Here is a 12,493-nt window from a genome sequence, read left to right as displayed (position 1 = left end):
GTCATTGTAAATAAGAATTTGTTCTTAACTGACTTGCCTAGTTAAAAAAGGTTAAATATAGATTTTTTTTAAATACCTTGAAGTCTAACACTGAGTATGCGCTACAGTGAGTGTGTTTTATGTTGATCTGTGGATTTCTTGAACATTATAGGCCCATTTCACAGGAAATTAGGATTCTAGTTAAGATCTTCCTGTCTAAATCCAGTCATTCTGTAGAATCAGGTCAATGTATTAAGAAGCCTTCAATGACAAAGTCAGGGCAGAAATAACAGTTCACACATTATCATTCACAATTGTCTACTGATCACATTGCATCCTATTTTTTTGCCGTGAACATCTGCTACATCCACACTTCCTGCTCCGTCTCCTCCGCCACATGTTCTTTCTTTCCGTCTCTTTCTTCCATCCACCCCTCTCCTTCTTTGTAGCAGATTAGACAGGGTGCTAGGCCCAGACTAAATCAAAAGCCCTTGATGGCTCCACTTTAACAGGACGTCACCACACACACATGGGCTGCTATGGAGTTCTGTAACACGTGTATCCTGTAGGACTGTGTGTGTGCGYGACTAATGTAGGCTAACATGTGGGGAAATTATTAATGGTCTATTAAATGTTGGCTAGACACCAAGACGTGTGTAGACTATCCCATCCAGGCGACCTCTATGCTGGTGCACTTGCGTTTCTATATTGTTGTATAATGCTCGATGAAAACTACTTGGTTCCTTTCTATGGGCTACCAGTAACTCCTGTCAATACAATGAGCCAGCCAAGGCAAAGTGGCACAGTATGACCCATGCCCAAAGACACAAACACCGTGTCTCATTCACTCTCCCAGACAGACACCCACCCACTCTGCTGTTTCTCAGAACTGACAGCCATCTATCCAATGACCCAGGGTGGCCTTCGTCTTGGTTTCTTTTCTTCATCCCTCTATGCTTATCAATCTCATCATCACCATCTTCCCCTCTGCCTCCCTCCATCCCTTCCCCCTCCCTTTCCTCCATCCCACCATGACATCTTCCAGAGCAGAAACGTGACTGACCGACTCCAGTCGCCCAGTTGTCTCTCGTGTCCCCAGATAGCTCATCTCGGACATGGCTCTGACATGAGCATGACCAGCACACACACACACACACGTTTCCCCTATATGCATTTAGCGGCAACGCATCGCCGATGCTAAATTGTGGCTGCCACACTGCTAAAATAATTACATGGTGCAATGTTATCTTAAACGCCTAAAACCAGATATAAAATATAATTGAGTAATATCTTATTAGATTCTCTTTGAGAACTAACAAAATCACCAAAATAAAAGCTAGACAGTTGGGGAGAATCTAAAATAAATCACGTTTCATTACATGAGGCCACCACTGATTTTGTTATGTTTGAGTTACTCAGATATCCCTACGCGAAGGCATAAGCCATGGCAAAATATGTATAATTGCAGGAAGCTAGCTTTAGAAGTGGTAAAACATTCTCTGCCCCATGACAAAATGTGTAGTATTACAGGGCATTTGCTTTAAAAACAAAATGTTGTCTCTGTGGCCAAGAGGGCCTCTAAAACCATGCCATTGGCCACGTCCCCCTCTCAGTTTACTCACCCAACATCCTAACCTTAATCCTTAGGGTGGAACAGCACTAAAATTGACCTTAGTCCGGTGTCTAGGGAAAACTTCATCTTACGGACATAACTGGAAAAGCCATCAGGCGTCAAACCACATGGAACACACAGACCACATACTGTATGACCTCACTGGATCACAGGACAGCTCAGTCTGTCTGTGGCAGACGAACACAGACACATTATGAAACCACACTGTACAGAATGAACACACCCCAGACATGGCAAACCACACAGACATGAAGTATAGCCTACACCAAGGATCATCAACTAGTCAGCCGTGGGACAATTTTTTCTTGAGGGGACTATCGGGGTTGCCGGAACATAATTGAAAATCATTTGACTGCAAATTGACCGCAAGAAGCCCAAACAGACATGTCTTAGTCAAATATTTCTGTAGATCACGTGTCTGGTCTCTATTATGCGTAGAAATACTTGGGAACAGATTCCCAAATTAAAATCACTTGGAGCTGATTTCCTGGTGTTTTGACAGTTTATGTCCAACAATGAACCCCCCCCCCCCCCCTTAGGGGGCCAAATAAAACCACATTGGGGAACACTGGCTCACACAACCACACACTAGAATTGGATCACACACACGTAACACACACTTTTTATGTGCACGCATACACACTCTAAAAGTCCCCTTAACTAACACCCAGCCAGACATTGACTCATCACAACATGACAAACAAGGGTGGGGGAAACCTTATCGTCTGTCATCTAAATGCAAATGAGAAGTGCCGACACTCAGCTCACTCTAAAGAGAGATCTTTATTCTCTGGGAATGAGAATAAATAACTTCAGATAAGATGGGGGACATAACAGACACCAGGTTAGTCTTGCAGCCACCTATGCTTCTTTGTCACAATCACCTGGTATGAAATATTGTGCCTGTGTTCCCAATCAGTGTTCAACACATAGTGAAGAGAGAGATGCAGAAACAGAGACAGAGTGAGAGAAGAGAGAGCACTCTGAACACCTATGATGGTTGAGTGTGTGTGCCACCGAATACAAAAGTTACCCCAGATATAAGCATGTGTTTTTGATGAGGCAAAATGTAATGTGTTGACATACATTTTGCCCTCTTGCTGTGCTAGCATACAAGCCCTGGTGGAATAACTAAGCAAGTATATAAAACAAAAACAACAAACAAGCTAGAAATCGTACCATCTTGGCCAGGTCTCCCTTGAAAGACATTCTTTATATGTCAGGACTTCCACAACGTCACCGATGCACTTATTGATAAAGCCAATGACTGATGCGGTGTACTCAATGCCATCGGAGTAATCCCAGAACATATTCCAGTCTACGCTAGTGAAACAGTCCTGTTGCTTAGCATCTGCTTCTTCTGACCACCTTTTTATTGATCTAGTCACTGGTGCTTCCTGCTTTCATTTTTGCTTGTAAGCAGGTTTACAGAATTAAGGTCAGATTTGCCAAATGGAGGGCGAGCTTTGTATATGAGTCTCTGGACCACCTTTACTCCACAAACAGAGTTTCTTTCCCCCTCTGGTTGCACATTTAACATGCTGATAGAAATTTGGTACAACGGATTTAAGTTTCCCTGCATTAAAGTGCCCGGCTACCAAGACCGCCGTCTCTGGGCGAGCGTTTTCTTGTTTGCTTCCAGCTCATGCAATGCTGTCTCAGTGCCAGCCTCAGTCTGTGGTGGTATGTAAAACAGCTACGAAAAATACAGATGAAAACTCTAGGTAGATTATCTCATGATAAGCTGTAGACTCTCTACCTCAGGCGAGCAATAGCTCAAGACTTCCTTAGATATCGTGCACCAGCTGTTATTTACAAAAATACATAGTCCGCCACCCCTTGTCTTACCAGACGCCGCATGTTCTATCCTGCCGGTGCAGTGTATAACCAGCCAGCTGTATGTTGATAGTGTCGTCGTTCAGCCAATGTCCTGTTGGTAGTTTAACCTTCCACGTATGTCATCGATTTTATTCTCCAGAGATTGCCCATTTTCTAGCAGAATGGAAGGAATTGGGGTTTATTCGATTGCCTATGAATTCTCAGAAGGCAGCCCACTCTCTGGCCCCTTTCTCCCACCTCTTCACGCAAATCATGGGGATCTGGGCCTGTTCCCAAGAAAGCAGTATATCGTTCACGTCGGGCTCGTCAAAGGAAAAAAAGGATTCTGCCAGTCTGGTGAGTAATCGCAGTCCTGATGTCCAGAAGTTATTTTCGGTCATAGACGGTAGCGGAAACATCTTGTACAAAATAACAACGCAAATAAACAAACAAAAACAAATCGTTTGGGGACACGTAGAACGTCAGCCTTCATCTCTGGCGCCATTTTTACGGCGCCACTGGACTTTATATTGAAAATACAAACAAGATCTTTAGTTTACTTGTCCCGATGCATACCACGATTTCTAAATGACAACATGAGACTTTATTCAGTAATTTCAACACAATTTATAAACCAGTCAAGCTTGCTGATCGTCAATCAAAGCACAGTAAGCCTATAAGCCAGCACTTCGTGGCTGCATATGAAACATGCAACAGAAAATAATTTCATGTGACAGAAAACAGGCTAAATGGATGTCGACTCATTGTTACAACATTATATGGGACGTGCAAATTGACTCACATAGACGATGAAGGAGCATCACACGCTCTCCCTCCATGTAAAGAAGTTTGACTGCAACCACAGCGTACAACACACCCACCCAGGTACCGGGAGGCGGGACAGACAGCACTGTCAAACCAGCAGTGTTTCCCCATCATCGCTCACTTTGTGGCTGACAGGCATCTGTCATATCAATAGATCACTAGAAGATGCATATCTGTCTTGTGAATTGTAAAAAAGTACATGGCTGAAAATGTGTGTAACCGGCTCTATAGCCGACAGCAGGCACTAGTAAAAAAACAACTGAAAATAGATATGCTCATCTTTAAAGTGCTTCAGTTTAGTAATAGGAGGGATAGTAGCTGGTCTGTCAACTGAACCCCTCTCATTAACACATTCGCCTAACTTTAGGTCATTTGCCACCAGGGAGAGAAAGAGGGGAAGGGGGAGAGCATGAACGAAAAAGTGAAAAAACGAGTCAGAATGACCGAGTTAGAGAATAAGAGCAAGATGAGTGAGTAGATGAGAACATTTGAGATTAAGAGCACATGAAAGACGGAAGAAAATGCAAGAGAGGTGACCAGAAATGAGTGAAGCGAAAAAGAGAATTMATGCTACAGGCAAGTGAGTCGGATGGCATGAGAAACAGAAAGAGGGTGAACTATTGTTGTGCATTGATAGGGCGGCAGGGGGGTTGTGGTATGATAACTGGCTGAGAGAGGAAGGAAGAGCGCAATAAAAAGACAGAAATAAAAAAAAGAGCGAGCATGAGAGCTGAGGGGGTTGAGACAGGGAGAACAGAAGACACTGATCGAAAGTTGTGGTATACAGAGAGAATGGAAGAAGAATACTAGAAAGAAAAAGAGCGAGAGAGAAAGCTAGACAGACTGACCATCTTTCTTTAATGAGACATGCTCATTCGTTTAAAAACACCACAGATAAAGCGCCAAACAGGGAATAAGAGATGGGAGATGAAGGCACAGAAGAGGGGGAAAGCAGGTAAACAGTCAGACTGCCCTGGGGAGCCTCTGGTCTCCTCTTTCGTGACTGGCTGGGCAAATCCAGACAGATAAAGGACCCCGTCACCATGGTGTTGTATACCTCCTATTCTTTCCCCTCTATCCATCCATCCATCCCACCTTATTGCCCCCCCCCCCCAGTGAATTAGTCAAATGAAAAAGGGTGGCACCTGGCCCCCTCCCTGAGGACCCACAGTACCCAGCTGTTCAGTGTCTAAAACCTCCCTGGCCAATGACAGCCAGGTGTGCCAGCCTCTGAACCCGAACCAGGGCACAGGGCTTTGACAATGCAACCTTCATGAATTGACAGGTGAATGCAAGGACTCCCACAGAAAAAGGAAAATACACATTTCAAAGCATTTAAAACAGGCCAATGCCAAGTCTAAATAATATTGCTTCGGAACCTTTCCTTAGTGATCACCAATACTGAGAAATTGATAAGTTTCCACCATCTAAAACAGGCCTATTGCTTTCACACCTACAGTCAAATTCTGACTAGTAGTCTAGTAGTGAGTGTGTTCCACCTCAAAACGCACAAGAAAKWATATTGACACCCACCATCTCAGATTGTTCTGTAATCCTTTCTAGTTAGCAACAAATAAGATACGCATTCCTGAAACATTTTGTTGAAGTGCATCAAATAAACTTTAAAAAAAAGGAAACATCCCTTTTTCAGAGAAGTTAAGAAACTAGAGGCCTTTCTACTGACTCTGAAAAAAAACAAAGAAAGACGCCCAGGGACGCTGCTCATCTGCGTTAATGTGCCTTAGGCATGYTGCAAGGAGGCATGAGAACTGCAGATGTGGCCAGTGCAATAAATTGCAATGTCCGTACTGTGACATGCCTAAGACAGCGCTACAGGGAGACAGGACGGACAGCTGATCGTCCTCACAGTGGCAAACCACGTGTAAAAACACCTGCACAGGATCGGTACATCCGAACATCACACCTGCGGGACAAGTACAGGATGGCAACGACAACTGCCCGAGTTACACCAGGTACGCACAATCCCGCCATCAGTGCTCAGACTGTCCGCAATAGGCCGACAGAGGCTGGACTGAGGGCTTGTAGGCCTGTTGTAAGGCAGGGCCTCACCAGACATCCCCGGCAACAACATCCCCTATGGGCACAAACCCACCGTTGCTGGACCAGACAGGACTGGAAAAAAGTGCTCTTCACCGACGAGTCGCGGTTTTGTCTCACTAGGGGTGATGGATTCGCGTTTATCGTCGAAGGAAATTTGCTTTACACTGAGGCCTGTACTCTGGAGTGGGATCGATTTGGAGGTGGAGGGTCCTTCATGGTCTGAGGCGGTGTGTCACAGCATCATCGGACTGAGCTTGTTGTCATTGCAGGCAATCTCAACGATGTGCGTTACAGGGAAGACATCCTCCTCCCTCATGTGGTACCCTTCCTTCCTGCAGGCTCATCCTGACATGACTCTCCAGCATGACAATGCCACCAGCCATACTGCTCGTTCGGTGTGTGATTTCCTGCAAGACAGGAATGTCAGTGTTCTGCCATGTCCAGCGAAGAGCCCGGATCTCAATCCCATTGAGCACTTCTGGGACCTGTTGGTTCGGAGGGTGAGGGCTAGGGCCATCCCCCCCAGAAATGTCCAGGAACTTGCAGGTGCCTTGGTGGAAGAGTAGGGTAACATCTCACAGCAAGAACTGGCAAATCTGGTGCAGTCCATGAGGAGGAGATGCACTGCAGTACTTAATGCAGCTGGTGGCCACACCAGATACTGACTTACTTTAGATTTTGACCCCCCCTTTGTTCAGGGACTGTTATTTCTGTTATGTCACATGTCTGTGGAACTTGTTCAGTTTATGTCTCAGTTGTTGAATCTTATATTCATACAAATATTTTACACATGTTAAGTTTGCTGAAACTAAAACACATTTGACAGTGAGAGGACGTTTCTTTTTTACTGAGATTATATCAATATGGGCTATTTTCATCCCTTTCCTGGGTTGCTTATCAGAGATAGACATAACACTGAAAAGCGCAAACAAAGCAAGAGAAAAATATATACATTCAGCAGCCCATTAAATCAATTGGTTTGTGCGTGCTGCARGGTTAAAGCTACAAACCCATAGGCATGGCTCTCTCATCCCCTCCAGGCTTCTGGGAAGGTGGGTGGACAACGAGCGTGTCATTGCGGATGTAAGCGATGTCCCCACGCTATCTGGCAGCTGTCATTGCTGGGATAGGTTCTTTCCTCTTCTGGCGCACAGCTTTAGGATAGTCCTCGTTGAGGACGATATACAGTTGAAGTCAGAAGTTTACATCAACTAGTCTTAATGACTCCAACCTAAGTGTGTTACCAACTCATTTGTGGAGTGGTTGAAAAACTATAGTTTTGGCAAGTCGGTTAGGACATCTACTTCGTGCAAGACAAGTAATTTTTCAAACAATTGTTTACAGACCGATGATTATTTCACTGTATCACAATTCCAGTGGGTCAGAAGTTTACATACACTAAGTTAACTGTGCCTTTAAACAACTTGGAAAATTCCATAAAATTATGGCTTTAGAAGCTTCTGACAKGGTAATTGACATCATTTGAGTCAATTGGAGGTGTACCTGTGGATGTATTTCAAGGCCTACCTTCAAACTCAGTGCCTCTTTGCTTGACATCATGGGAAAAATCAAAAGAAATCAGCCAAGACCTCAGAAAAATAACTAGACCTCCACAAGTCTGGTTCAGCCTTGGGAGCAATTCCCAAACGCCTGCAGGTACCATGTTCATCTGTACAAACAATAGTATGCAAGTATGAACACCATGGGACCACGCAGCTGTCATACCGCTCAGGAAGGAGACGCGTTCTGTCTCCTAGAGATGAACGTACTTTGGTGCGAAAAGTGCAAAAAAGCATGTGTGAGCAAGTGAAAAAGTGTGTGTGAGCAAGGAGGCCTACAAACCTGACTAAGTTACACCAGCTCTGTCAGGAGGAATGGGCCAAAAATTCACCCAACTTATTGTGGGAGGCTACCCGACATGTTTGGCCCAAGTTACACCATTTAAAGGCAATGCTACCAAATACTAATTAAGTGTACGTAAACTTCTGAGCCAAAACTGAGTTTAAATGTATTTGGCTAAGGTGTATGTAAACTTCCGACTTCAACTGTTCATTCCTCTCAAGTTATTGTCTCTTCCCAGAACAGCTACCTTGTCCTTGAACCTCAGGAACTTGACCACTATTGGCCTGGGCCTGTCACCTGGGCTGGTGGTGGGTTTTCCAGTCCTGTGGGTGCGCTCCACCTCAATCTTCAATTTCCCAGATATAACTTCCCTCACGACTCCGTCCAGGTCTCATGTGGAGATTCTGCAATTCCGTCCAAAACCATGATGTTCCGAGTTGATTGTCTCGAGTGATTTATCCAGCATTGTTATCATGGATTCACATACACAGAACTGATGTCCTCTCTCAATTACTTACAGATTGCTGCCATCTTGCCGTTCTCCTGTTTCAACTCATCGAGCTGACCCTGGGAGAACTGCAAACTGTTCATCAGGTCTTGGACCTCTGGTCAGGTCGTCCATTCTTTTATTAGTTGAATGCACCAGTATTTGGTCAAAACACTTAAAGCTATTTTCTTGATGTAACAAMTGCTTGTAGAACGCTTTGTTCATTTAAAAATATCTTTCACGTGTGAGAGACACACCACTGTCCTCCCGCCGGCTTTGGTCTTGGTAGGTAGCAACGCAGGATACGCGGTTACTTCTCCCAGTTCCAGACAGGGCAGGTCACAGGGGAAATTGTAAACAGCAGGGATCTAGACAGCCACAAACCTGGGACAATCCACAATGGCTAACCTCATCGCAGGCTGCGTTCAAGCCCCCAAGAAAACCCCACTAGCTTGATATGCAGCTAGCTAGCTGCAACACTAAATAGGTCCTCAGACCAGTCCTTGGTTGGAAGGATCACTGGACAGAGACAAGCAGYCCCAGCAACTGATGCTAACGGCGTCACGGGATCCAAACTAAAAAGTAAGCTAGCAAGAACTTTCCAATAGACGTTTTATTTTTTTAAACAAAACCTAGCCCTCTTCATTTGTAAGGATATATACACTCCCGTTCAAAAGTTTGGGGTCACTTAGAAATGTCCTTGTTTTTTGAAAGAAAAGCAAAAATGTTTGTCCATGTTTGTCCATTTAAAATTCAAAATACTCTTAACCACGTCTCAGTAATGACCAWCATCTGGATTGGAGCTGGGAACCCACACTTTCAAGTGATCGATTTTAGGTAATAAGTTTAGTGTTAACGTGCAGAAAATCCAGGCTTTTACGAGAGCAGAAATCAGTGTAACAGTTATCAGAGCACAAGTCAATTGGGGCTAGCAACAGTAGATGGGCCAGGGTGTACATCATCAACAGTAATACAATCAAGGCACTGCAGTGTTGATTTATGACATTTGAATGTGCATTTGATGGCAACAGGATCATATTTTACAGCCATTTCATCAGATAACAGGAATACAAAGACAGCGAGAGGTGGTTAGAACAGGATGGGGGGCCAAAAGACTGTAACCAATAGAGTCAGAGTCCCGAGTGTGGGAACAAACAGTCTGTCCCACGGTAGGGTAAACAAGAAAGTTCAGTCACCAAAGCAAGCAGGAGCCATGAGGCAAATAGCAAAACGCACAAGAAAAAAAAAATACGACTTGGGGCTAGCCATTGTAAGTTCAGAGTCACTCGCCCCAACAGTGCCAGTGTGCTGGAGGCGAGCGAAAGCGCGTTAGAGAGGGGGGTGTGTGGTGGGGGTACCTGTACCAGACAGGGGGAGAAAAGCCAGGGCAGACAGTGAACAGATCGCCAGGTGGAATCCAAGCAGCAGTGCAGTAGGCAGCGGGAGTAGGAAGCTTTACTTCTGGAGGCAGATTTCTTGTAGAAAATGCCAGTGGATGGCCCTGAACAGCAGGAGCGTGCTTCAAGGTCTCTGGATTTGGGAGGGGTAGCCTGTGAGACTCCTGCCATGTGTTTGGCTCAAAGGCTCCGACACTTCACGCCTAGGTTGTAGGTTTGGAGTTTTGATCTGGAGTTAAGGTTATGCTGTGGAGGGTAGCATCAAGTAAACTCAAAATACTCAAACTATCTTATTGTAAAAAACATGTTGAAAAATGTGAGAGCTCACACACAGCTGTTAACTTAGCATTCAGTCCTTTTAAAGTAAAATATATCATTATAATGTATTTTCTTCTTGCCTTTTGAAAATAAAAAGATGGCTTCAGACTAGTTCCAGGTTGGATGGTGTTCTCAGGTTTCTGTTTGTTTGCCAGTGCATTTGCTGTATAGTTTGAGAATAATAATCCTTGCTGGTATGAAGCTCTTCAGGTAATTCCATCCAAAAAAATCAGGTTGTAGGGTTGGAGTTTTGATTTGGAGTTAAGGTTGTAGTATAGGGTAGCATCCTGTACGTGTCCCTGCCAAAAAAAATCCATGTTTATCTAACTAAATATTTTTTTCTCAAAACATGCTGAAAAATGCAGGAGCTCATCTGCTCGGTAATAATAATAATAAATTATTTCCACAGGTTATTTATCATACCATCTGGTAGTGCCTGTATTGGTTGAATCAAATCGTTGGGAAAAACCTAGCTAGCTACAGTCTCCAGTTAGCTAACTAAAGTAGCAAGGCTAATGGAGGCTATTTTGCTGCACTCCCAGGTCCTTGTCTACAACAACCTCCCTGTTGGGTGATCATTGTAGCCTACTCATCCTCATTTAGCCAACTTAAAATTTACAGAATTAACTCCATTTTGCAGTGATTCAAAATCTTTCACTTACTCTACAGAGCCTCTGACTGTAGAACCACTTTGAATTGACAACAAAAACAAGCTACACCTATATGAAGTGTGTAGACTACCTGTGCATTTTCTTTAATGGTGCACACTCATAAATACTGCTGTTTTATTTTTTTTTWAAATGGAATCTAATGGTATATCCTTATAGGCTATGTAGAAATGTCACAGATCATTTTATTTAACTTTAAAACAGCAAAAATAAAAATAATCTCTCCTATCAAGCCTAATCGAACACTAAGGTCTGTTCGGATATTCAAATAACTGTGCCCATCCCTAACATGGAATGACTCTAGTGGGAAGGTTGAGGAGGGAGGAATGTAATTCAAGACATGAGACACTGTTGATCAAATGCAATACTATAATTATTTATTGGGAAGAGTAAAAAAATTAAATAAAAAGTGACTCCACCCTTTATCTCAACAAAGAGTAAAAAAGGTAAAACAAAAGTATACTCCAGAGATTCTGTCAGTACAGGTGTGTGCAAATAGAGACCACCACAATAATCCATGCAAATATATGTCCTGCATGACACAGAACATGGTGTATCAGAGACACAATCAAGTAACCTTGTACCACCATTTTGAGATGTGATATAATATATCAGTTGACCATGTGAACGAGTAAACGAGATGCCCACATGGTATGTACACAAAAACAGCGAGAGAAACACACGAGGACAAGTGAGTGGATACTCGGGTATAGGCAAATGTTACAAGACCTTTTCCCTTCGTGGATCAAATAGATCACTGTCCTGACGTAGGATTAAAGGAAGTGACTGACGTCCGGCCAAGGAAGAAGACGTCATTATGAAACACCGGTTTGCCAGCCAATGTAATTAGATAATTAGAACAAGATAATCACTATGAAATTAAAAAAGAAACCAACTCGAGTAATAGCTTATTGTCTCTAACGATTATTCAACTAAATCATTGGTTTACGTAGGTTACCATTAGACACACTAATGGGAACTTAGAACACATTTGAAAACACCTGAAACTGATATTAAGATTTTTTTTAACTACAAATAAGTAGTCTGCATATTCATAGGTTGTCGAGTGTACCAAAATAAACTAATCTATACACACATTCTGTTATTCTTTGCCGAWTTTTTTGCTGTAGCCTAAACGAGCGCTTTCCATTTTGAAGGCATGTAAACATTGGAACAACACTCACCGTCGAGAAGTCAACTTCGAAGCGACAATTGTGAAGAATGTCAACGCCACAGGACACTCGCAAAGTTCTTTCACGTACAAAAAACCCCGCTTGATATTGATAAAATGTTACCGATAAAATTGTAACAACCCACCGCATTCGTTTCTTTGTTACTTCATAATCGCTCGAGCACACAGGGGCAGGCCTATTCTCAATTTTATTTTCCTCGCGTCCTTGCTCGTCGCCTCCTTCTCAAAACCAATTGGATGAGAAAGCCAGAGGTCCCGCCCTTTGACCTTCTC

General features: G+C 43.5%; 1 protein-coding gene across 2 annotated transcripts in view; it reads right to left on the bottom strand.

Moving 5' to 3' along the window:
- Window positions 1-12,429, bottom strand: part of LOC111957037 (SPRY domain-containing SOCS box protein 4-like) — an 88,351-nt gene extending 75,922 nt beyond the window's left edge. For both annotated transcript variants that reach the window (XM_023977749.2, XM_023977751.2), the window contains exon 1: window positions 12,213-12,429. The gene's annotated coding sequence lies outside the window, so the exon portion shown is untranslated. The remainder of the gene's footprint in view (window positions 1-12,212) is intronic.
- Between the last annotated feature and the right edge of the window lie 64 nt (window positions 12,430-12,493).

Source organism: Salvelinus sp. IW2-2015, linkage group LG32 (assembly GCF_002910315.2).
Source record: "Salvelinus sp. IW2-2015 linkage group LG32, ASM291031v2, whole genome shotgun sequence".
NCBI classification, from domain to species: domain Eukaryota; kingdom Metazoa; phylum Chordata; class Actinopteri; order Salmoniformes; family Salmonidae; genus Salvelinus; species Salvelinus sp. IW2-2015.
This window is presented reverse-complemented; position numbering and strand designations above follow the sequence as displayed.